The sequence below is a fragment of the Marmota flaviventris genome, chromosome 12 (assembly GCF_047511675.1).
Source record: "Marmota flaviventris isolate mMarFla1 chromosome 12, mMarFla1.hap1, whole genome shotgun sequence".
Classification (NCBI taxonomy): Eukaryota; Metazoa; Chordata; class Mammalia; order Rodentia; family Sciuridae; genus Marmota; species Marmota flaviventris.
In genome coordinates, this window is record NC_092509.1 from 58,886,768 (window position 1) to 58,914,200 (window position 27,433).

A 27,433-nucleotide genomic window follows, 5' to 3' on the forward strand; every position below is an offset into this window, starting at 1 on the left:
ATCAAGATTTATTAGCCTCCAATGTACCTACCTTGACTCATTCTCCTTCTTAACCTCAGTTTTGAAGATCTGCAGGGAGATTTGCAGCATGCTGTTTCAGATGTCCTAGAGTGGTGCCTTGAAGTCTTTAGTCATTGTCCTACACATTCCAGGAACCGCCCTCCTGTTATGGTTTAAATATTAGGTGTCCCCCAAAGCTCATCTGTGAGACAATGCAAGAATATTCAGAGGTGAAATGATTGGGTTAGGACAGCCTTAACTTAATCAGTGTGTTAATCCATTGATAGGCCTTAACTGGATGGTAAATATAGGCAGGTAGGGTATGGCTGGATTAAGTGGGTCCCTGGAGGACATGCCTTTGGAGTATATATTTTGTCCCTGGTGAGTGGAGCTCTCTCTGCTTCCTGGTGGTCATGTCCTGAGCTGCTTTCCTCCTCCACACTCTTCCGCCATGATGTTCTGCTTCATCTTGGGCCCAGAGCAAGGGAGTTGGCCATTTATGGACTGCGACCTCTGAAACCATGAGCACCGAAATAAACGTTTCCTCCTCTACATTGTTTTGTGTTTTTGGTCATAGCGACCAAAAAGCTGATTAAAACAAGGTCATATGGTACAATTTGAACTTAAATTATTTGTTCATTTAGTCAACACACTTCAATTTGTGACCAATGTATGCCAAGTACTGCACTGACATTTAGAAGTATTCTGATTAAGTGGTGATTTCAAACCTCTAAGCAAAACAGTAAGGTCCCCACTGGCAAGCCTGCACTTGGGAGGAACTGGAAAGAACCCTCAACCCATACCTCCATCCTCACCACTCTCAGCTAGCTCCCTTCTCCCTTCTCAATCTGTTCTCCAGCTTGAGGTAAGTGACAGAGAGACTCAAAGAACACTCAAAGGGCCAAGAGTCCTTTCCTTGGGACTGGGCAGTTATATGAGTGTGTTCACCTTGCCAAAACTTGAATGTGGGGCAGAAATACTACTTTAAGCCACAAGGCAGCCATCAGAGATAAAAGTGGCCGAATGTCGGCAATTTATACAAACAGCAACCCTGATCAAACCCCCTAGGAGTCACTTGGAAAGAGGCTGCAGCCTGCAGCTCCCCCAGAACAAATCAGTTTTGCCTATACATACAAAGGGATGTGACCTTCATTTAACCCCAGATATTCCATGTCACCTGAAGAGAGAAAACCATTATTTTTATTCAGAATGTATACTTATAATGATGGTGATTGATAATGCCTATTTCTATAACATGCTATAACTTCAAAGTGCTTCCACATCCATGGGGTCAGACTTGGACAGAAAGTGATTGGAGATGTTGTGAATTTAATGACATTTTGTGTCAGGGCTGGAGCCTCTGCCCCTGAGAATTACTCAGCTGCCCTAACATCCTGGCAGAGGTGAGGCAGAAGCAGATCCAAACTTAGAAAATCGATTGGTGTGTTTTGGGTTTTCTTAAAAGCCATAACTGTGTTCATTTGGCCACTTTCCTCTTCACAGCTCAGGCTCTTTAATCAATTCTCACAAGGATGTGGGAAGTTGATAGATATTATGATCCTCAGTAAAATGGCTCCAAAGAAAAAGAAATGGGTCAGGGATCAGTCAGTGGCTTGGCCCAAGGCTTAATGCTAAATCACCTTCAGAACAGGAAATCATCTTCAAAGAACAGGAACTTGGAGAGCCCCCAAGGTAGGTTCCAAAGTGTGAGAGGCTGACCACCAAAACCCAAAGTCTTTTTTTTTTAACTCCTAGAATCAGCACCATCCAGTCAGAGAGAAGAAATAAGTAAGTGTTGCCTAGTGCTGCCAACAAATGAAAAAAGTGCAAAAATCTAGCTAATTACTCAGGACATGTTGGCAGACACCTCTGCCTGTCAAATTCCTGGTTGTCTGAATGGTTATTTACATCTGAATTAATTTATACTCTGTGAGTTTTAAATAACTTTTTTTAAAGTAGAAATAAAGATCATAGCAGGAACTAATCTCTTTCTGAAAACTTCCTCCTCTTCTCCCCTCATTTATTCACAGACATAGAAGACTCTGACACAGGGCCATGACTCTTATGGTTGGAAAGATTCTAACTTGGAATTCTTACCCAGAATCATATTTAGAGCCATTAACTTATTCCAAGCTCCCTGACCCTGAGTCTGCTCCCCAGACTCATATTCCTGCGGAGCATGTGTCTGAGACAAAAGACCCTATGAAAATCCAGACACTCTATAAAACTTGAAAAAGATCTTGATAAAAAAATAAAAGGAAATATTATTTATACATTTTTAATTTTTCATTTATTCAACAAATATTCAATGAGACTTTATCCTATATTTCAGGATAGCCCCATTAGGTCTTGGGGACACAGATATCTGAAGATGTGTCCAAAAGTGCATGAGGTCATCTCAACTCACAGGGAGCCAACAGTTCAGGAAAAGAAACATAAGGAAAACCCAACACAATATGTAAAATATTAAGGAATGGGTAGAATTAGAGTTGGCATTTATAACCTACAATTCAAATAGGCAAGAACTATAGCTATATTTTCTATATCTATTCTCATCTTGCACTCAGTTCCTAGTGAAAACACACACACACACCACAAATCTTCAAGTTTTCAATAAAAAATAACTCAGGCTTTCTAAATTGGAACCATTTCTTTTAGGTAAATAGTCATTTTCTGAGTTCACATTTCTCATTAGGTTTGTTTCCTCTTTCCAAAGGAGCTCTGGCTATACACCTGCTTCCTCCCAGATGGTGCCTGGGTGCAGGGGGAACTTCCTATCCTGAAGGCATTAAGCATGAACTGTGTACTCCACCCAAATGAAGTATTTCTGGTCTGGTCTAGAGACTGATGTCCTGTCACAGGGTCTGCTGATGTGTGGCTGATCTCCCTCTGTGTCTGGAACACTAGGTTAGCCCCTAGGGTTGAAGCCTTGGGTCCCTGGCCCCCCTCAGTATCCTCCCTTGTCTAGATCATCTGCTCCTTCAGCATATCTGCATTCCCATTCAGGCCATACATAATCAAATTCCTATTGGTAGCACATGGACACGGGCCATCAGAAGCATGGTCCAAAGTGACAGCATAGCCACCTGCTCCCACATTGCTTCCATTTGCTTGGTCTGCTGGACAAAGTACCACGTACCAGGAGGCCTCAGATGACATTTATTCTCTCATAGTTTTGGAGACTAGAAGTCTTGAAGTGTCAGCAGGGCCATGCTCCTGCCAAAATCTCTAGGGAGGACCCCTTCCTGGCCTCTTCCCATTTCTAGCAGCTATTGGTATTCTTTCATTCAGGGAAGCATCACTCCAATTCGGCCTCCATCTACACATGGCCTTCTTTCCGTTTCTTTTAGGTAAATAGTCACTCATTTTCCAAGTTCACACTTCTCATTAGGTCTGCTTCCTCTTTCCAAAGGAGTTCTGGCCATACACCTGTTTCCTCCCCAGATGGTGCCTGGGTGCAGGGGGAACTTCCTGATAGCATCAAGCATGAACTGTGTACTCCACACATTGTCCGCTGGACAAGTGAGGTATTTCTGATTTTATCTGGAGACTCATGTCTCTCCTCTTCTTATGATGATACTAGTCATTGGATTTAGGGCCCACCCCAAATGCAGGATGATTTCATGTCAAGATCCTTAACTGATTACAGTACCTATTTCTAAATAAGGGCACATTCTGAAGTTCCAGATGAAAGCAAATTTGGGGAAGGGGGTCTATTTAGCCCAATACACACACCATGCTGTCACAACAGTCATGCCAAATCTTTTCTAAGAGGCTCACAGACTCCAGGAGAAGCAGAGAACTTACCTAAACTTCCCAGAGACCCAGACCATCTGATTGTTACTGAATCCTCTTCAGGGGTTCTGATTCCACCAGGAGAACAGATCATGCCCATGAAAACTTCACTATCTATTCCATTTCTCCCCCAGCACTGGGGGAGGGTGGCTTCTCTTTTTCCTGAGTTCTCTCTACACTCACAGCAAACATTTTATAATCTGCCAAGGCCTAGCTTGGCTCTCGTTATTTAAGATCTGAGTCTCTTGATAGCCCTTTTCTCTTTCAACAGAGTCTGCTTTCAAGACTAATGCCTGGTTATGGATTTTTTAAAACTAATCTAATTTGAAGTTTAAAAGTGAACCATGATTCCTCTGTCCTATGCTATTCCTACCATCCCTGGAGCCAATGATTAATATGTTTGCAGTTACAGGACAACCAGGAACTGGGGACTTTCAAGAATGAAAGAAAAGGCCCACACCAACCCAAGCAGGACCCAGGCTCACATTAGGCCCAGGTCCACCCCTCTACCCATGGGGCAGACACCCGCCAAAGCCTACTCTCTGGCACAGGACCACCCCTTCTGACCAGTAGAATATCGCAAGAGGTCAAGCCTAGTGGCCCAGATCCACCCACACTGGCCTGTGCAGGACCCAGGCTCACAGTGGGCCCAGATCCACCCCTCCACCAATAGGCACCTGCCAGAGCCTAGCCTCCAGCACAGGACCACCTCTTCCCACCAGCAGACTACCACAGGAGCCCAGGCCCCACCCAGATCTGACCACACTGACTTGCACAGAACCCAGGTCCAGGGTAGGTCAAGTTCACCCTTGCTGAGAGCCATAGCCAAGTAGGAATGACGCATGGCATTTTGGGTTGAAAGGTGACCCTGCTCAGGGATTAGGGTGGCTCCAGGTTTAGGGTGGATCCTGCTGGGAATAGGGTGGCTCCAGGATTAGGGCATATCCTGCTGCCTCAGGCGCCCACTCCTTTGGAGTTCTCACGGGGTTCTGGGAGAATTGGTGCGCGGAGCTGGGTGGAGGCAGTGATTTCCCGAAAAGTGTGAGTAGAGTGTCAGTGAGAGTTCGGGAATAAAGAGTTGCTATTTGAATCTACAAGGCTGTGTGGTGGCTCGGTTATTTTGTGCCCAGCCAGACTGCGGCATTTGGTGGCCCATACAGGGAATGCCTGAAGCTTGGGGGTAAGTGAAATTGCTCGCCCCTGAAGGAGAGCAAAAAAAATGGGTGACCATTTCAAAAAACAATGTGTTCTTGTTTTGATTTATTTTGTTTTTATTTCAAGTTGCCTGTCCCTAGAACTTTCTCAGGCAAATTGGGGAAAATGGTTGACTCAAGGTTTAAAGTTGTTCGCCTCCAAGGAAGAGAAATTGTTAGAGGAAGGAAGAACCCCAGTAAGACCAAGAACAGTTAGGGCATATGTTGATACAATACAAAAATGTAGCCATGGCTTTTTAAAGAGGAGTTGTTAAAAATATCACAATGGGTCCATCATGCGATCCTGTAGAAAGATTTTTCTTCAACAAGAAAAAGATGGCTAATTCTGTTTACTATACTTGTCTAAGATCTTGGTTTTTACAGACATCTGATTAATTTACAAAGCTAAAGTGCTGAAACATCAACCACTAAATATAAAATCAAGTACTCTTTACTTATTAAGTTCCATAAGGTAATATATTTAAACATTATGTGTGTTTTCATAAATTGGTAAATGAAAAAAAAAAGTTTAATATTGCTTTGTGTCTGTGTCTTTGCTGAAAAAAGGTTACTAAGAGTTAAGATTCTATCAGGTGTAATTTATATCCAAAGAGTAGAAGAAGTTTCAGTTAGTTTTCAAATATAGTATTATAGTACCATAAAAAACATGAAAGTATTTCATCTTATTAAAGTGGAGTAATTTGTCTAAATTCAGAAATTTTATAAGGGTTGTTTCAGAATGTGAATTTATAAAAAGGGTTAACAGCTAAAAAAGAGATATAAAAAGATTCAAGATGTGGAAATATGTTTTAATATGAAAGCTGAAGAAAAAAGAAATGTTTTTAGATGAGATAATCTTTGTGTGATAAAGTAAAAAGTTGTAAAATGTCTAAATAAGTTGCAAAAGGCTTTAAAAGGTTAAATTAAAGGTGGTTAAGATGCCTTCGTGGCGGAGGAAAGATTGCATCATTCGAAGCCTAGTTAATCTTAAAAACATTACTTTAAAAAACCCCATGAAAATAGAAAGATAATAAGATAAAAGCAATTTGGATAAAGAAGATTAAAAATTTAAAGTGGAAAACTTTAAAGATAAAAGTACAGAAAGGTTAAAAAAAAGATAGAGAATATGTAGGAAGATAAAAAAGATGTAGGAAGACAAGAATTTGAAACCCACAAAATAGGAAGAAAAAAAAACTAGGAGGAAAAAAAGCAACTAAGGGTAAATATACAAACCTTAGAAGAAAACTAGAAGATAGAAACAAGATAAAAAATGGTTAAAAATGTCAAATAAAGGTATTTCAGCTAAAAAATACAAAAAGCTAAGACAACTATTAGATACAGACATTCAAGATAGAAAAAGGTAGAAGAGAGAAGTTTAAAGTCAAATATTGGATAAAATAGAAGAACAAGGAGATTATTAGTAATTTTTTCAAAAAGCTCATCAACTTTAATTTCTGATGGTGCAGAAATTAGAAGTCTCAGATGAGGGTGTTAAAATTTATAGACAAGAGCCAATTTAGAAAAAGTTAAACTAAAAGAAAATTGGTTTAAAACCACATCAAAAAATTAAAAGGACTAAAGTAATTCTAAAAACTAAGGCAAAATGCTTTTGGAAGACTTGAATTTAAAAGGATCTTTAAATTTCCAAAGGATGCATATAGGATATTTTGGAACATCATCCCTGAAGAAAAATCAGTTAATGTTTTACATAACAGGAATCCCATACAATCCACAGGGACAAGGCATAGTTGAAAGAGCTCATCAAACTATTAAAATGTACTTATTAAAGCAATAAGAGGGAATTGGAAAGGGGTATATATCCCCTAAAGATAAACTTAAAATAACACTTTTTATTCTAAACTTTTTAAATTTGGATTCATCAGGGCTTAGTGCTGCGGAAAGGCATATGTATCCAAAAAATGTACATAAGCCTAAGGTACTTTGGAAGGATATTCTAACAGGACAATGGAAAGGTCCTGACCCAGTGATTGTCTGGAGTCGGGGTTCTGTTTGTGTGTTTCCACAGGGAGAACAGCAGCCGATTTGGATTCCAGTGAGGCTAACCAAAGCGATTTCTACAGACCAAAAAGAAGATGATTTGACTCAAAACCATAACAGCTGATATCCAGAGCTCCAGCTTGGCTATTCTTACATCTGTGACAGTGATTAACCAGGATGCTTTTTTCAATATCTATTTTATTATTGCCTTTTCCCACATCATAAAGTTCTATTTTATTTTTTGAGCTCATACAAACCTAGGTTAATGTTTTTCTGATCAGTTTTATTTTTTGACTGTGGAGTTTTTAAACATTGCAATGGAGATTTCACCTGTGTAAAGCTACAAGGCCTTTACTATTGTCTTATGTGTTGTACGTTTGTGTGCACTCTTGTGTTTTGTGTTGTATGTCTGTATGTGTGTATGTCCATATATCATATATGAGGAGCGCTCATGAAAAAATGGATCCGAATTTTTTTTTATTCACGTGATTTTAATGGTTTAATTTAAATTGGGTAAACAGCTGTTGAGGATTGTTTTAATATGTGTACAAATAAGGAGGTTAACAGATCTGTTTGTTTACTTTCACCTTTCCTTTTCATTATATTTAATAATTCTGTTCAGGATAATGTAATTGTTTTCTTAGTACCTGTTGGAATGTTACATATTTATTTTAGCATCATGGCCAGAATTCCTATCTTCATCCCAGTGCCGGTGAAGACAAAGATAAAACCAAACTACAACTTCTTCGATAGTTATCACAACAAACTGTATAAACTGATGCATCAATGAATAATAACTCAACAAGTAATGCTCAATCAAGGAGTTGATTTACTTTGGGAGGAAATGGACATATTGATAGACTCCTCCGCTTTGAACTGCTTGCAGAACTTGCCTGGTCTATGTATCACTTGTATGCATTGTGAACTATCTGTTGGTGCAGCGAATTGTGGTAGTGCTGGCGTATCTTTGCTGATGGTGTCACCGGTGATACAATTTTTCCAAAGGAGCCATCAATTGGCTTGGTGTCGTGGCATTTCTGTATCCTCCTCCCTTCTACTAGTGATGATCCACAAGTATGGCTGTATGCTGGACCGGTAGTCAGTGACGGGTATGATCCAATTGCAGTGGTACCAACCTAAGACAGGAGGCTGACGCCTAGAGGTCAGCTCACCCAATGACAGGTGAGGACCATATGTTGTATTGGACAACCTAAGAGGCACGGTCCCTAAGCCACATTGCTTGTTGTTTAATTAAACAGAAGGGGGGAGATTCTGAGAGCCATAGCCAAGTAGGAATGACGCATGGCATTTTGGGTTGAAAGGTGACCCTGCTCAGGGATTAGGGTGGCTCCGGGTTTAGGGTGGATCCTGCTGGAAATAGGGCAGCTCCAGGTTTAGGGTGGATCCAGCTGGGAATAGGGCGGCTCCAGGATTAGGGCGTATCCTGCTGCCTCAGGCGCCCGCTCCTTTGGAGTTCCCATTGAGTTCTCGCGGGGTTCTGGGAGAATTGGTGCGCGGAGCCGGGTGGAGGCAGTGTGTTCACGGAAAGTGTTGGTAGAGTGTCAGTGAGAGTTCGGGAATAAAGAGTTGCTGTTTGAATCTACAAGGCTTTGTGGTGGCTCGGTTATTTTGTGCCCAGCCAGACTGCGGCACACCCTTCCCCCACCTGGGAGCCTAAGCCTAACCCACTTCCGTCTTGGACCCTGCAGTCATCACCATAGCCTTCCCCACACAGTAGCCCCTAACTTTTTGACAATAGATAGAGCCTAGAAGAAGTTGCTTCTCAGAGCAGGCACCCCAAAGAGAGTGTGAGGCCCACCCTTTCAGCTCCATCTCTGTAAGACATTGCTTCCATCTTGAGGCACCTTAACTATTATCTCGAGTTACCTCAGCTATTGCCACCACCACCTTTAGATGCAATAGCATACATTGAGGGACACCAGCAGGGTCTGGAAGCCCAACATCAAGGTGAGGTACAGACAATCTGCACAGGTACTACAAGAATATAGGGAAGAAACTGTAATATCTCAGATCCACACTGCAAGAAAGGAAGACACATAGACAACATGAAAAATCAAAGAAGGAAAGTGCCCCAAACAAACCAGGACACTATAATAACAGAATCCATGGACAGTGAAGTTGATGAAATGTCAGAGAAGGAGTTCAGAAGGTTCATGATTAAAATAATCTGTGATTTAAAGAATGACCTAAATGAGCAAATACAGGCAAAAATTGATCACTCCAACAAAGAGATAAGAGAGGAAAAACAGGTAGCAAAAGATTACTTCAAGAGATAGACACTGAAAAAAAAACCCCAGTCAGAAGTCCTTGAAATAAAGGATACAATAAATCAAATAAAAAACTCAATAGAAAGCATACCAACAGACTAGATCACTTGGAAAAAAGAACATCAGATAATGAAGACAAAGTATACAATCTGGAAAATAAAGTTGATCACACAGTGAAGAAAGTTAGAAACTATAAACAGAACATCCAAAAATTATGGGACAGCATCAAAAGACCAAATCTAAGAGTTATTGGGTAGAGGAAGGCACAGAATTTCAAACCAAAGGAATGCACAATCTCTTCAATGAGATAATATCAGAAAATTTCCCAAGCATGAAGAACAAATTGGAAAACCAAATCCAAGAGGCTTATCAGACACCAAATGCATAAAATTACAATAGATCTACACAAAGACACATTATAATAAAAATGCCTAGCATACAGAATAAGGATAGAATTTTAAAAGCCGCAAGAGAGAGGAATCAGATCACATATAGGGAGAAACCAATTCATATCTCAGCAGATTTTTCAACCCAGACACTCAAAGCCAGGAGATCATGGAACAACATATACCAAGCTCTGAAAGAAAATGGATGCCAACCAAGTATCTTATATCCAGCAAAATTAAGCTTTAAATTCGATGATGAAATAAAAACCTTCCATGATAAACAAAAGTTAAAAGAATTTACAACTAGAAAGCCTGCATTACAGAACATCCTCAGCAAATATTCCATGAAGAGGAAATGAAAAACAATGATGAAAATCAGCAGAAGGAGGTATTACACTAAAGGAAAATCTAATTAGAAGAGAAACCAAGTCACGTTAAATACCAAAAATAAACAAAAATGGCTGGGAATACAAATCATGTCTCAATAATAATCCTGAATGTTAATGGCCTAAACTCACCAATCAAAATAAATAGGCTAGTAGATTGGATTAAAAAAAAAAAAAGACCCAATAATATGCTGCCTCCAAGTGACTCGTCTCATAGGAAAAGACATCCACAGACTGAAGGTGAAAGGTTGGGAAAAATCATACCACTCACATGGACTGCAGAAGCAAGCAGGGGTTTCCATATCATATCAAATATCAAATAAAAGTAGACTTCAAACTAAAGTCAATCAAAAAGGATAAAGTAGTACATTACATACAGCTCAAGAGAATTATACACCAACATGACTTAATAATTATAAATTTATATGCCCCAAACAATGGATCATCTATGTTCATCAAACTCTTCTCAAGTTCAAGAGTCAAATAGACCACAACACAATAATTTTGGGTGACTTTAACACACCTCTTTCATCACTAGATAGATCTTCCAAACAAAAGCTGAACAAAGAAATTATAGAACTAATTAATACAATCAATAACTTAGACTTAACTGACATATACAGAATGTTTCATCCTTCAACAAGAGAATACACTATCTTCTCAGCAGCACGTGGATCCTTCTCTAAAATAGACCATATACTATGCCACAAAGCAACTCTTAGCAAATATAAAAAAAAAGTAGAGATACCACCCTGCATTCTATCAGATCATAATGGAATGAAATTAGAAATCAATGATAAAATGAGAAATAAAATCCACTCCAACACCTGGAGACTAAACAATATGCTGCTGAATGAACAATGGGTTGCAGAAGACATTAAGGAAGATTTTTAAAAATTTTTAGAGGTGAATGAGAACACAGATACAACATATCAAAATCTCTGGGACACTATGAAGGCAGTAAGTACTAATAGGAAAGTTCATTGCATGGAGTTCATTCCTTAAAAGAAGAAAAAGTCAACAAATAAATGACTTAACATTATATCTCAAAGCCCTAGAAAAAGAAGAACAAATCAACACCAAAAGCAGTAAAAGACAGAAATAATTAAATATCAATATAATTGATATTATTAATTTCAATAATTAAATAATTAAAATCAGAGATGAAATCAATAAAATTGAAACAAAGGAAACAATTGAAAAAATTGACATAACGAAAAGATGGTTCTTTGAAAAAATAAATAAAATTGACAGAAACTTAGCCATGCTAAGGAAGAGGAGAGAGAACTCAAATTACTAACATACATGATGAAAAAGGAAATATCACAACAGACACTACAGAAATACAGAAGATAATAAGAAATTATTTTGAAAACTTGTACTCCAGTAATATAGAAAATATCAAAGGCATCGAAAAATTTCTAGAGTCATATAATTTTCCCAAATTGAATCAGGATGACATACACAATTTAATCAGATCAATTTCAAGTGATGAAATAGAAGATGCCATCAAAAGTCTACCAACAAAGAAAATCCCAGGACCAGATGGATACACAGTCAAGTTCTACAAAACCTTTATAGAAGAACTAATACCAATACTCTTCAATTTATTACAGGAAATAGAAAAAGAGAAAGCACTTCTAAACTCATTCTACGAGGCCAATATCACTCTGATTCCAAAACCGGGAAAAGACACATAAAAAAAGAAGACTTCATACCAATATCTCTAATGAACATAGATGCAAATATTCTCAATAAAATTCTGGCAAATCTAATACAAAAACATATCAAAAAGATCGTGCACCATGATCAAGTGGGATTCATCCCAGGGATGCAAGATTGGTTCAACATATGTCAATCAATAAATGTAATTCATCACATCAATAGACTCAAAGATAAGAATTATATGATCATCTCAACAGATGCAGAAAAAGCATTTGACAAAATACAGCACCCCTTTATGATCAAAACACTAGAAAAATTAGGAATATCAGGAACATATCTCAACATATCATAAAGGCTATCTATGCTAAGCCCTAGGCCAACACCATTCTAAATGGAGAAAAATTAAAGGCATTCCTTCTAAAAACTGGAACAAGACAGGGATGCCCTCTTTCACCACTTCTATTTAACATAGTTCTTGAAACACTGGCCAGAGCAATTAGACAGATGAAAGAAATTAAAGAGATACACATAGGAAAAGAGGAACTCAAATTGGCACAATTTGCTGATGATATGATTCTATACCTCGAAGACCCCAAAAATTCCACCAGAAAACTTCTAGAACTAGTAAATGAATTCAGCAAAGTAGCAGGATATAAAATCAACACCCATAAACCAAAGACATTTCTGTATATCAGTGGCAAATCCTCAGAAAGGGAAATGAGGAAAACTACCCCATTTACAATAACCTCAAAAAAAAATAAAATAAAATACCTGGGAATCAACTTAACAAAAGAGGTGAAAGACCTATATAATGAAAATTACAGAACTTTAAAGAAAGAAGTCAAAGTACACCTTAGAAGATGGAAAAATCTACCTTGCTTATGGATAGGCAGAATTAATATTATCAAAATGACCATACTTCCAAAAGCACTACATAGATTTAATGCAATTCCAATCAAAATCCCAATGACATTCCTCATAGAAATAGAAAAAGCAATCATGAAATTCATCTGAAAAAATAAGAGACCCAGAATAGCTAAAGCAATCCTTAGCAGTAAGAGTAAAACAGGTGGCATCACTATACCAGACCTTAAACTATACTATATAGAGCAATAGTAACAAAAACAGCATGGTATTGGCACCAAAACAGACTGGTAGACTAAAGGTACAGAATAGAGGACACAGAGACTAACCCACATAATTACAATTATCTTATATTAGACAAAGGTGCCAAAAACATTCATTGGAGAAAAAAAATGGCCTCTTCAACAAATGGTGCTTGGAAAACTGGAAATCCATATGCAACAAAATGAAATTAAACCCTTATCTCTCACCATGCACAAAACTCAGTTCAAAATGGATCAAGGACTTAGGAATAAAACCAGAGACTCTGCGTCTAATAGAAGAAAAAGTAGGCCCTAATCTTCATCATGTGGGATTAGGCCCCAACTTCCTTAATAAGACTCCTTTGGGGGCTGGGGTTATGGCTCAGTGGTAGAGTGCTTGCCTAGCATGCACAAGGCACTGGGTTTGATCCTCAGCACCACATAAATGTAAAATAAAGATATTGTGTCCACCTAAAACTTAAGAATAAATATCTTTTTAAAAAAAGACTCCTTTGGCACAAGAATAAAATCAAGAATCAATAAATGGGATGGACTCAAACTAAAAAAGTTTCCTCTCAGCAAAAGAAACAATCTGTGAGGTGAATAGAGAGCCTACATCTTGGGAGCAAATCTTTACCCTTCATACATCAGATAGAGCACTAATCTCTAGGGTATAAAAAGAACTCAAAAAGCTAAGCACCAAAAAAACAAATAACCCAATCAATAAACGGACCAAGGACCTGAACACACATTTCTCAAAAGATGATATGCAATCAATCAACAAATATATGAAAAAGTGTTCATAATCACTAGCAATCAGAGAAATGCAAATCCAAACCACTCTAATATTTCATCTCACTCCAGTCAGAATGGCAGCTATTATAGAACACAAACAACAATAAGTATTGGCAAGGATGTGGGGGAAAAGGTACACTCATACAATGCTGGTTGAACTGCAAATTGGTGCAGCCAATATGGAAAGCAATTTGGAGATTTCTTGGAAAATTGGGAATGGAACCACCATTTGACCTAGCTATCCCTCTCCTCGCTCTATACCCAAAGGACTTAAAAACAACATACTACAGGGACACAACCACATCAGTGTTTACAGCAGCACAATTCACAATAGCTAAACTGTGGAACCAAGCTAGATGCCCTTCATTGGATGAATGGATTTTTTTAAATGTGGCATATGTACACAATGGAATATACTCAGCAATAAAAGAGAATAAAATCATGGTATTTGCAGGATAATTGATGCAGGTGGAGAAGATAATGCTAAGTGAAGTTAGCCAATCCCAAAAAATCAAATGCTGAATGTTTTCTCTGATATAAGGAGACCAATTCATAGTGGGGTAGGGAGAGGGAGCATGGGAGGAATAGACAAATTCTATATAGGGCAAAGGGGTTGGAGGGGAAGGCAGGGGATATGGGTTCAGAAATGATGGTGGAATGTGAAGGTCATTATTATCCAAAGTACATGTATGAAAACATGAATTGGTGTGAATATACTTTGTATACAACCAGAGATATGAAAAATTGTGCTCTATATGTGTAATAAAATTGTAATGCATTCCACTATCATATATAAATTAAAAATTAATTTTAAAAAAAGAATGAAAGAAAAGTGTCATGGTTTAACATTACCAGTATACTCCCTGGCACATCAACTGTGAGGTCTATGGAAGCATGTATGTGGTACATGTGGTCCTCTGAAGGGGCTGTGTCCTGTCTTTAGTCACATCATGCCTGGCTGATGTGGAGACTGATGTCAGCAGATGTAACTGTATCATTTCCTTATATACTATGTTGAATGACTGTGGGTGTCTAGAAAGCTTCATGCTAGAGATCTTGAAAAACAAGTGTGTAGGATTTTGATCAAGGGAAGTAGGCAGGAAAGGCTATAAGTAAAGGGCAAAGACTGGAGATGCCAAAGAGATTGGCATCTCAGAACTGGTGAATCCTGCATGACTGGGATAGTGGGAGAAGCAACTTCCACTATGGAAAGGTAAGCCGGGGCAATCACTGATGTGCTTGGGTGACATGCTGCAGAGGTGGGTTTTCAATAGGAAAGAAATGGAGAGAGGCCATACAGGCTGGAAATAGAATGTGCTTCGAGAGTCATTCATATGAATTCATGTTTTATTAATCTGTAACCCAGGGGAAACCAGCATGCCTGGGGGACCCTTCCCGGTCCTTTGGAGACTGATGTCAGCAGATGTAACTGTATCATTTCCATTCTTAAATATGCCCTCTTGTTCCTATCCTCATGGACTTCAAGATGGGCCAACTCACTGTGGCATTTTTGAGATTCCCATGTTTTTACTTATACTAAGCCTAGGGAAAATGCCATACAGTCAACTAGGCCACAAACTAGGAATAGTTCAAAGAAACAAACTATTTCACAAACAAGAAATGCTTCATTTTTTTCAAAATGGTTAAAGCGAATCAAAATGCTGAATCATGAGGCCGAAAAAAAATATATCAAAAGACAGATACATTTGTTCATCAAATTTCAAGTTTTGCTATCGTGATAACTGCAAATGTGGATATTTTTGCCAGTCTTTGTTCCATGACAAAAAGAATCAGCTTCCCAAAAAGGAAGGTTTTTACATCAGCACTTTTTCTCTGCCTTTTAATGAAACATTGTCTATTCCAGCAAAAAGGATTTGTGATGGAACTAGTTTTTCTTCCTGGTCCCCCAAACAAAGACCTAAATCCACTTTGTTCAAAATCAAGAAATACCTTTCTATCTTAAATACCATCAGGCATCATATTATCTCTGAGTGTCCCATTATTCTACAGATGTTCAAAGACAAATCAGACCTGCATTGTTTATGAGTATTGTGTACCTCTACGCAATAAAACTTGAGGATTTTTTTCTAATGTCTTTACTCTATATATTATAGCTTTCTTTCAAAGAGGAGAATCGAACAAAAATGAAACTGGAAAATTATAATAGAATAGCTTTTATGACATTACTAACTGGTAATATCTGAAATAATAATGTATGAAAATATCCTTTTTAAAAATTATCTACAAATTTCTCAAAGAACTGTGTAGTCAGTGGAATTTTTTCCTGGAAAAGTGTTGTAAATGAGGCTGATGCAATTGTGAGTAAGTTGGGGAACCCAGCAAGTATGGTCTGAAATCATCAGAAATTTCCAACAATGAATTGAACAGTTGAAAGTTGAAGTTCAACCCACTGACCCTGGTATGCAATTCAGATTTTATCCCTCGTTATTCCATAAATCAGCCAAAATGCTTCACTTTCTAGATGATATTTCCACCCTTGATCTGGGACTCATGCCATCCCCTCACCTCATATTCCCACAAAAGCATACATCCATCAATTGCTCCTTGGCACACACTCCCAATATTTTGAAACTCACGTCAAGTCTTGCCTCCATAAAGCCTTCTGCAGTCACTGGTAATTCTGTCCAATGCTAGAATGGTCTCTCCATCCTCTGAGTTCTTACAGCACTTTGTGTCCCTGCAAAAGGTAAGTAAATAATATGAAAAGCCAGTGGAGGGCTCAAGGAACCCAGCCTCAAGTGATCCAGAGCAATTTATTTAAAGTGGACTGTTTTAAAAACACAAGTGAGTTTTCAATTCTCCTTAATCTATTTATGGAGACCACCAATGGCCCAGCACATAGTATGTACCCCAGCTACACATCAGCTGGAGTCACATAGCTGAGCAACAGAGAAGACTCAATAAAGATATCCGAAGTAACAACTAAAAGTGAATAAAGTCAAATTCTTCTCCCACTATTGCTAAGAAAAGTTTAGGTGCATGGTGCCTCCAACCCTCTAAGCTTGTAGACCTGACCTCTCAGTATGAGATTCTGTCTCCTTAGAAGGCATATGGAACACTTCTGATTCCTGAGCCTGTCATTTGGAGTCCCCTATCCTGACCTCAACAGGTTTCCCCAAATCCTTTTTTCAGACACACACTCCCACTCTCCAAGAGGAATTCAGGTGAATTCCACCTCATTAAATATTTCCATAAGAAGGAAATTCTGTGATGATTCAACCAGGTGAGATGTGTTCATTATTTTAGATTAAAACATTAGGGCTGGGGATGTGGCTCAAGCCGTAGCGCGCTCGCCTGGCATGCGTGCAGCCTGGGTCCGATCCTCAGCACCACATATAAACAAAGATGTTGTGTCCGCCGATAACTGAAAAATAAATATTAAAATTCTCTCTCTCTCTCTCTCAAAAAAAAATTAGTTGGTTGTTACCTCATGGAATAATAAATACATCTTCTGCTCTTATCTACCTTTGTGTAACCTGCTTGACACAGATAAACCCTATGAAATAAAAAGCCAGTCACATCTGTCTCTACACATAATAAGAAAGTGTTTCCTCTAAAACTTTGTTAACATACGAACATGCTTTAAGTCCTGACTATGTGTGGCTACCTCTGAATTATAAATAGCAGTAAAAAGAAATAAATAAACCCAGGAACTGGGGAAACATAAGAGAAGATAGCTGGAAGAAACATCAAGACAGAGGATGTCTCAAGCCCTCAGCATATTAAAGCCAAACAGCTGAATTGTGTGTTAACTTTGTGAATGAAAAAGCAAAGATCATTTGGAGGAAAACCACTTTCCCTAGTCCCACAGCCCTTCTCCCCAATTTATTTCATCATTACTCATTCCTATATGGTGCATGCCCACCTGTCTTCTCTGTGGATAAATGTTTAATGTTGAAACCTCACATGCTCAGTCTGATTTCAGAGATGTGAAAAAGCATCCAGGACATGCACTCCAGCTTCCTCTTCTCAGGTGCCCAGAGTCCTCCTCATCCTATTGTAATTTGGACACCAGCAGTCTGTCTCTCAAATTCTAAGCTTATTATGAGTGACTTAAATGTCATTCCTGAAAATCCTTAGCAAAGTAGATGAGTTAAAAATGACCTTAACAAATCATCTTCCAAGAAAAGAAAAATGATGCCTGTCACCTTTAAAAAGGCAACTAGTCAATAACAAATAATGAGCATGTAAGAATGACAATTCTTTTTTCCCACATGATACTAACTATATGCAGTAGCACAGTTTTCAAAAGAGTAGTACAATTTACTTTAGTACAGTTTACTTTTCTTAAAGGAAACATGTGAGGAGGTAACCAAATGCATGGAGCTCTTCACATTAGGAGCAATCAGTAATTTGTTATGTATTATTTGTACCAGTCAGTCAAGATGCACAGATTAACTAGCAGATAATAGAGACCTGTGAAATTGGGACAGAAAAGTAAAGGGTTTTGAAAAGAAGAGCTGAAGGGAGTAGAATTGGAGTGATGATTTCTGATCCTTTCCCTACAATGCCTTTTTTAAATAAACTTTAGGGTTCTAGTTAATGATGGCAACTTAAAGACACTCAGCCTTTGTTATCTTGGTAAACCCCACAAAAAAACATAAAGAGAACAGGACAAAGACAGAAGCAACATGGTAAGAGAAACTGGAAAGCAGATGGATGAGCAGATGGATAATTGACTTATAAACCCTAAGAGAGAGAGAGAGAGAGAAGGTGTGGCTCAGTGGGAGAGCACTAGCCTAACATGTATGAGGTCCTAGGTTCAATCCCCAACTCTGAAGAGGAAAAAAAGAAACATTCCAAACCAGCTTCAGGTACCTTTGGGAGTGGGTGAATGTGGGGTGACAGAAAGGCTATTTAAGATGCAATTAAGCTTTATTCTGACCAAGAGTAGGGATGACATATTGAAAACATGAGCAGAGCATGCATGAAGGTTTCCAGACTGATTTTGAGACCTTCCCTACCTCCTCTGCCACCCCAGGCCTATTTCCTCTCATTTCCTAGACACTCTCCAGACTTTTTCCCTCTAGACAGGACACTAGAGGCATCTTCCTTATAGAATTCTGGTTCCAGTGAAAAACATCCTAAAGATACTTATGTCAAAAGAAATGCTCCAGCCAGATCACTCTAGATAAGCCCACATTTGAGAGGCCTCACCCAGCCATTGACTTTGAAGCAATCCCACTCACAAATATACACAAAGGGCCTAGGATGGGGTATTCAAGAAGAACTTCTAAGATGAAAGAGAGAGGCCAAAACAAATAAGCAGAAAACAGCAACCTGGAGGAGACAGAGCTTATGAAAAGAGAAAAAGGAATTTAAAACAAACAAAAAAACACACTATGTTATTAGAAATTAAAAGTATGATGACAAAATTGAAATCCCAAGGGTAAGAAGTTAATAGTGTAGAACTTTTTCAGAAATAGAGCCAAGGCAAAAAGATAGAAAACTGGCAAAGGAAAAAAGATATGAAAACAAAAACAGAACCCTTCAGGAAGTCTAATATCTGAACAAAAGGATTTTGAATAAACCGTTCGTTGTTCTCTACTCAATATATGGAAAAGAAGAAATCAGCCAAGAACTCATTGAGATTTCCCAGGGTGAAAGAAAAGAATTTCCAGACTGAAAGGCCCACTGAGATCCCAGGACAACAGATGAAAAGAGGAATATGTACTGTGGAATTTTACACAATTAGGAATAAGAAAAAAATTCTACAAGCTTTCAGAAAAAGAAAAAAGAGAGTAACAGAGTTTCAACAAAAGTATGAAGAATCAGAAAGACGTTGGGTTTCTCAATAGCAACACTGGAAATGATGCAGGTAAAATGTTTTTCAATCCAAACTTTATACAGTCAAATTATAATTTAGTGTGTGGGTAGAATAAAGCATTTTTAGACACATAAGATCTCAAAACACTTCGTGTGCTAACTTTCTCAGGAAGGTATGAGATATTAGAGGATGTGCCCCACCAAAGTGTGAGAATCAACAAAGAAAAAGACATTGGATCCAGGAAATGGGTAATCAAACCCAGAAGAGAGGCAAAGGGAATTTCTGGGATGATAGTGAAGGAGGCCCTTACGATAGTTGTTATTGTTTGGATCTAGAATGTTCCCCAAAGGTTCATGTGTTAAAGAATTGGTCCCCATGGTGGCACTATTGGGAGGTGGTAGGATTTTCAAGAAGTGAGGTCTAGAATAGAAGACACAGAGACAAACCCACATAAATATAGTTATCTGATACTAGACAAAGATGCCAAAAACATATGTTGGGGGGAAAAACAACCTTTTTAACAAATGGTGCTGTGAAAACTGGAAATCCTATGTAGAAGAATGAAATTTAATCCCTTTCACCCGGTACAAAAGTCAACTCGAGGGGCTGGGGTTGTGGCTCAGTGGTAGAGCACTTGCCCAGCATGTGTGAGGCACTGGGTTCCATCGTCAGCACCACATAAAAATAAATAAATAAAATAAAGACCCATTGGCCACTAAAAAAAATATTTAAAAAAAAGTCAACTTGAAGTAGATCAAAGACCTAGGAATTAGACTAGAAACCCATAAAACTGCTACAAGAAAATGTAGGTCCAACCCTCAAATATATTAGCACAGGAACTGAATTCTTAAGAAGACTCCTAACACACAAGAAATAAAATTAAAAATCAATAAGTGGATGGCATCAAATTAAAATTCTTCTGCACAGCAAAGGACATAAGAGCATGAAGAGAGAGCCAACAGAATGGGAGAAAATATTTGCCACCTGGTCTTCAGATAGGGCATTTATATCCAGAATATACAAAGAACTGTAAAAACTTCACACTAAAAATACAAACAATAGATGGACAAAATAACTAAACAGACACTTCTCAAAAGAAGAAATTCAGGGCTGGGGATGTGGCTCAAGCGGTAGCGTACTCGCCTGGCATTCGTGGGCTGCTGGGTTCAATCCTCAACACCACATAAAAAAATAAAATAAAGATATTGTGTCCACCTAAAACTAAAAAATAAATATTTTTTAAAAAAGAAGAAATACAAATGGCCAACAAATATATTTAAAAAATGTTCAACATTTCCAGCAATTAGGGTAATGCAAATTAAAACCACATCTCATTCCAATAAGAATGGCAATTATCAAAATACAAATAACAATAAATATTGGCGAGGATGTGGGGAAACAGGCACACCATACATTGCTGGTGGGACTGCAAATTCCTAAAGAAAAAAAAAAGTCAACTGTAAATGGATTGAAGAGGGATCAGTGAAATTGGAGGGAGGGAAGCAGTGGATGGGAATGGGAGGAATTGCTGAATACTGAATTAGAGTGGATTGGATTCCAATTTTGTGATTATGTCAAGGTATATCCTGATATTGTATCCTAACAGAAGGAGGAGGAGGAGGAGGACGACGACGACGACGAAGGAGGAGGAGAAGAGGTCTAGTATGAGGTCTTCAGGTCACTGCAGGAGTGTGCCCTTGAAGGGGACGGTGGGACTCCAGCCCCTTTCTCTTCTCTCTTTTTCATATCCCAGCTATGAGGTGAGCAGTTCTACTCCTCCATGCACTCCCACCAGACTAGAGGCACAAAGGCAATGGGGTCTACTCAATGAAGGATTGGAATCTCTAAAACTATGAGTCATATAAATCTTTTTATAAATTGATTATATCAGGTATTGTTTACAATAATGGAAAGTTGACTAAACACAATGAATGGCATATAATCATCCCAGTGTGGAACAGGTCATGAGATTCTAGAATCAGCAAAACAATCAATTTGATTGTCTTAAGCATTTAGGTACTAAGCAGATTTATACACTAGGAACAGGTTGAGGGAATGTTGATTTAAAAAAAAAACAAAAAACTAAACAACCAAATAGAAAAGGTAAATATTTCTTTTTAAGTTTTTGTTTAAAAAAGGTAAATATTAACTTCAGGAAAAAAACAAGAAGTTTTACAGGAAAGAGAAAGTAATCATAGTATACTACATGGCTTGGTTGTGAATAGCATTATTTAAGTCTTAAGAATGCACAAACTGAATATTGATATAATCAAGTGTTAGGGATAATATGTAAATAAAACTAAATTCCTCTCTTCCTTAGTGGAAAGTATGCAGATTATTTCTAACACCAAAACATCAATAAAGATAAGCATGCTGTTTAGAGACATGGAGGTAACAAAGGATTTTAAGAAATTTACTTGCAAACGGCAGGAAATGTGAGAAGCTGGGAGTGGAAGGAAGACCCCTATCAAGTTTTTCATTCTTACTATTTGATTCCCTAAACTATGTGCATATTTAACTTTGTTTTTACAAAACTATTTTTTTAAATAAAAAGGAATGTTATGAATACCTCCCCGTGTATTTACTTGTACTGAAAAAGAATTTGATAAAAGCTTTTATCAATAATACATTTTAAAATAGGCCTGGGGATGTGGCTCAAGCGGTAGCGCGCTCGCCTGGCATGCGTGTGGCCGGGGTTCGATCCTCAGCACCACATACAAACAAAGATGTTGTGTCCGCCGAAAATTGAAAAATAAATATTTTTTAAAAATTCTCTCTAAAATACACTTGAAATTCATTAATCAGAGTGGCATTTATATAATATACCATGAAAAAATAGACCGCCATGTAAGCACAAAACATGTAATGGATTCATTCACAGATGGTGCTCAGCGCATGTTTAAATTTGCTTACCCCACAGGCTTTAATAGTTAAAACTTAACCTCACTAAGCCTCAGTTTCCCATATATGGTGTCAAGAGTAGGCATGGTTGTTCATTTGCTCTTTGGGTTCCAAGAGATCCATCTATTTTTTAAAATTTTTTTAGTTGTAGATAGACACAATATCTTTATTTTATTTTATTTATGTGATGCTGAGAATCGAACCTGGTGCCTCGTATGTGTTCAGCAAGTGCTCTACCACTAAGCCACAACCCCAGCCCAAGATCCATCTTTTTAATAAAGTCCCTTTTATATGTGCTGGTCTGACTAGGTGTCTAACATACCCCGATGAAAATAGGTATACTACACAAAGGTGCACAGTTGCACAATTGGTAAATCATAGACAAGATTTGAAACTAGTCCAAGAACATTCCATTTTGCTTTAAACAGATCCTCATAATTTTGCCTCAGCAACGCTAAATAACTTAATATATTAAAATAGCTCTGTCTTTAGGGAGGGGAGGGGAGGGGAGGGGAGGGGGGATAGTAGAGGATAGGAAAGACAGCAGAATACAACAGACACTAGTTGGCAGTATGTAAAAACATTTATAACCCACTTGAATCTAATGTATGAAATATGATATGTCAAGAGCTTTGTAATGTTTTGAACAACTAATAAAAAAATAAAGAAAAAAATAGCTCTGACTTTAGGAATGCCTTGTCTCATCAACTGTTACTTTGACAGTGAAGCTATTTAATAGATTTGGATTTGCAAAGCCAATAGGTGAAATGTTACTTATTGTCTAGTGACTGGAAGAAGCAGTTCCTTTGGTTATGGCCACAGGGACCCACCAAACTGGGTTTTCCCCAACCATGAATACCCAAAGAGACTAAACTAGCACATGGTCTTAGTATACATGCTTTTAATAAACAAAAACACCATTAAAATATCTGAAAATAAATGAACCAAACATATATTTCTCAAAAGAATACAAGTAGCCAATAAACATAAGAAAAAAAATTTTTCTTGTATTTAGCAATTAGGAAATGGAAGTCAAAACTACTGAGATTTCATCTCACACTGTCAGAATGGCAGTCAACATGAATAAAACACTAATAAATAATGAAGAGGATATGGGGGGAAAGGATCATTTCTAGATTCTTGGTGGGGTTAAAAATTAGTATAACCACTATGGAAATCTGTATGGAGATTCTTCAAAACACTAGGAATAGAACCATCATTTGACCTAGCTATACCATTTTTCAGTATTTAGTCCAAAGAATTGAAGTTATCATACCATAGAAATACATAGATATTCATGTTTATAGCAGCCCAACTGAAATAGCCAAATGATGGAACCAGTCTAAGTGTCTGTTAATGGATGAATAAATAAAGAAAACATTATATATATATATATATATATATATATATATATATATATATATATACACATACATACATACATACAATGGAGTTTTAATAAGCCAAAAAGAAGAATGAAATTATGTCATTTACAGGAAAATGGATGGAACTTGAGAGCATTATTGTTATGGTTTAGATATGAGGTGACCCCAAAAGTTCATATGTGAGGCAATTCAGGAATGTTCCAAGGTGAAATAATCAGATTATAAGAGTCATAATTTAATCAAGTAGATTAATCCATTTGAAGGGTTGATAATTTGACTGGATGAGTGGGTGGTAACTGTAAGCAGGTAGGAAGTGGCTGGAGGAAGTAGTAGGTCCCTGACTCCTTATATTCAAACTCTCTCTGCTTCCTGGCTGTCATGAATTGGGCAGCTTCCCTCTGCCAGGCCTTTCCACCATGATGTTTTGTCTCACCTCAGGCCCAGAGCTATGGAGTTGGTTGATCACAGACTGAATCTCTGAAACTATGAGGCAAGATAAACTTTTCCTCCTCAAAGTTGTTCTTGTCAGATTTTTTGGTCACAGCTACAAAGAGCTAGCACAATTATGTTAAGCAAAATAAGCCAAACTTAGAAAGTCAAGGGTCATATGTTTTCTCTCATATGTGGAAGCTAGAGAGAAAATGGGAAAGAAAGGGGGAAAGGAGATCTCATGAAAATCAAAGGGAGAACAGTGGAGTAGAGAAAAGGGACCAGAGAGAGGGAGGGAGAGAAAGAGGAATAATACTAATATTATTAGGGAATAATACTGATTTGATTATATTGTTTGTATGTATGAATATGTGACAAAGAATTCCACTATTATGGATAACTATAATACATCAATATAAAATATGGAAACAAACATTGTTGAATAAATCAGAAGCAGCAGCAAAAGCTGTTATTGTATACATGCATATGTGCTTGCAGGGAGGAAAAAAATTCCAACTATACTGGTAAACTTTCTTCAATTTCTTGGGTTTTGCATCTGTAATATTTGCAACTTTCTAAACTCTTTGAATAAAGAAAAACAATAAACAATGGAATAAAGTCCCCCCAAACAAGTAACTTCTGCCCATGTGCAGGAGGGAACACATATAAGAATGATTATCTAAACTCTAACTGTAATTGTTTTTAAAAATGGAAGCAATCAGCTGGGTGTGGTGGCACACGCCTGTAATCCCAGTGGCTCAGGAGGCTGAGGCAGGAGGATTGCGAGTTCAGGATTGCGAGTTCAAAGCCAGCCTCAGCAATAGAAAGGCGCTAAGCAATGCAGTGAGACCCTGTCTCTAAATAAAATACAAAATAGGGTTAGGGATGTAGCTCAGTGGTTGAGTACCCCTGAGTTCAATCCCTGGTATCCCCCCCAAAAAAAATGGAAGCAGGCAAATGTCCATCCATGTCAGAATGAATAATAAACACACTGAAGAATATTCACACAATCTAATACCATATGATAATGAAAATGAATTAGAGTGATGCATAATAGTGTGGATGAATCTCAGGTTCAGACATTTGAGTGAAAAATGCAAGTTGCAGAAAACTCAAACAGTATGATTTCACTTGCATACAAAGCCATGCAAAACCCAGCAATGTATTGTTTTTAGAATATAGGAAACAATGAAAAGGTACTTTAGAAAGGAAGTGAACAATAAGTGAAAAATTCAGGAGAAGGGCTATATATAAGAAGGGAAGAAAACGGACTCCAGGAAGACACAAGGGACCCAAAGGTAATGCTAAATGCAGGTGTTCCCTCCAACAGAATTCTCCACACATCACATATATTTTATGAATATTCTTTATGAATATCTCATCAAAAAAATTAAACGAGACAATGACTAAGTAAAACACTCAACTTGGTGGCTGGCATATATTAGGTGCCTATTCTTCTAATTCTTGCTTTACTATAAATATTTTAAAACAAATCTGAACAATAGTAAATAATGGTTTTCTTTAAATTCCAACAATTGCTGACAGGTTGAAGAATGCCACAGGATTGGATTCCAAGTCTATTCAAAGTGAAGAACTCCCAAGACCCCTCTACTCCTGGTTCCCAAACTTACAATACCCCATCAAGGTCATTTATACCAATTCAGCTAAAAATAGACATCTGGAGGTGTTTTGTTCTTTCCTCCATCTTGATTTCTACCTCTATGGTTCTCTTTTTGAATGGAAAATAATCCTTCTGTGAAAACCATGAAAGAAGCCAAAGTCCTATGCTGGAAGAATGGAGACCTGCAAAGTTTTTTTTACTCTGTCCACTTTGGGTGTCCTGCATCACTACATGATATATAACAGGCAGAAAGGGAGTAAAGATAATGATTTGCTCAAACAGCTCTTGGAGTATATTCTGGTCCTAATATTATAAAGCCCTAAATCAGTTTAAAACATCTGTTACACAAAAGAGCCCCAAACCAAGGAGAGTTGCAGGCAGTGTTGACATTTTAGTAATGGAGGCTCTGACATTGGTCTTCTGCTCCAGTTTTGCTTTTTCTCTTTCCATAACCATGAAGCGGCTTGGAAAACAAACAGACAAACAAACATACAAGGTTTTATTATTTCATCCAAACAGACTTCAGAGAAGTGGCATCCAGACAATTGAATTTTTAAGCTAATTAAAATGATGGGGAAGGAAAAAACAAAACAAAACAGAAAGACAGGCAAAGATAGTTTTTGCTGGCTTTGGAAGGTAGTAACAAGAGAGAAGAGAAAAGGAAAATGAGCTCACCCAACCTTTGCAGTGTGGGAGAGGCAAATGATAAGCAACAGGGTCCACTCATTGCTCAATCATTAAGCATCTACTGTGTGCCAGGCTCTGTGCTAGGGAAAACAAACATAGTCCCTGTCTCTGTGGAGAATACTGCTGAGCAGGGAAAAGCAAGAAGCAAATTGGTACTACCTCGCGTGAAGAGGAAGCAGGGTCTGCCGGGGCAGCACACAACCCCCAGGCCGGCAGCGTTCAGAAAAGTCTTCCCAGAGAGATAACATCTAGTCTCAAACTCTAAAGAGAGGTAAGAATTAGCCTGATTCTGCCAGCTGAGGCAGGGGAATATGATGTAGGGGCAGAAAGTCCCAATCTAGAGAATGGCAGATTTGGAGGCTCGTTAAACAGGAAGACAACTAGATCAGAAGGCTGGGACAAAGAATGAAAGGAGGGCAATTGGTGCCTGGTTCATGTGCTCCATAGTTTAAGTTCTACAAGACAAATCCAGAAAATGCACAGCCTTCTACCTTCAGAGCCCAATTCAGAATTCATCCACCCCATCTGTGTTTCCCATAGTGCTTTGCACTCTTGCATAATTCAGCTGCAATATCACAAGGGCTAGAAGGTCTGGTTATGACAGGACAGAGATTCAAGGTACACAGACAACAAAAACAAACCACAATTGCAAGATTTTTTTACAAGAAAAAAAAAATCAGAGACAGACATACCCACACACTCAGATCTACTATTCCTACAAACTCCTCCATTACTTTAAGAGGGGCCCCAAGCATTGCAAAATCTATTTTGGGAAACAATGACCTGTTTTATTGCCTGCCTGTTATTGAGAAAAGCTTTGATGAAGTGAATCAGCTAGGCTTTTTAGATTTCCATATCTCCTCACAAAGAGCATTAGACTTGTTTATAATAAGAAACTGAAGAGGACTAAGAGAGGTGGCCAATGTCTGCTTCCTACTTATTTAGTCCTGCACTATCCCACCTTCTCATGGAAGCTCTCTGGCCCTTTAAGCCAGAATGTGTCAGGAGCC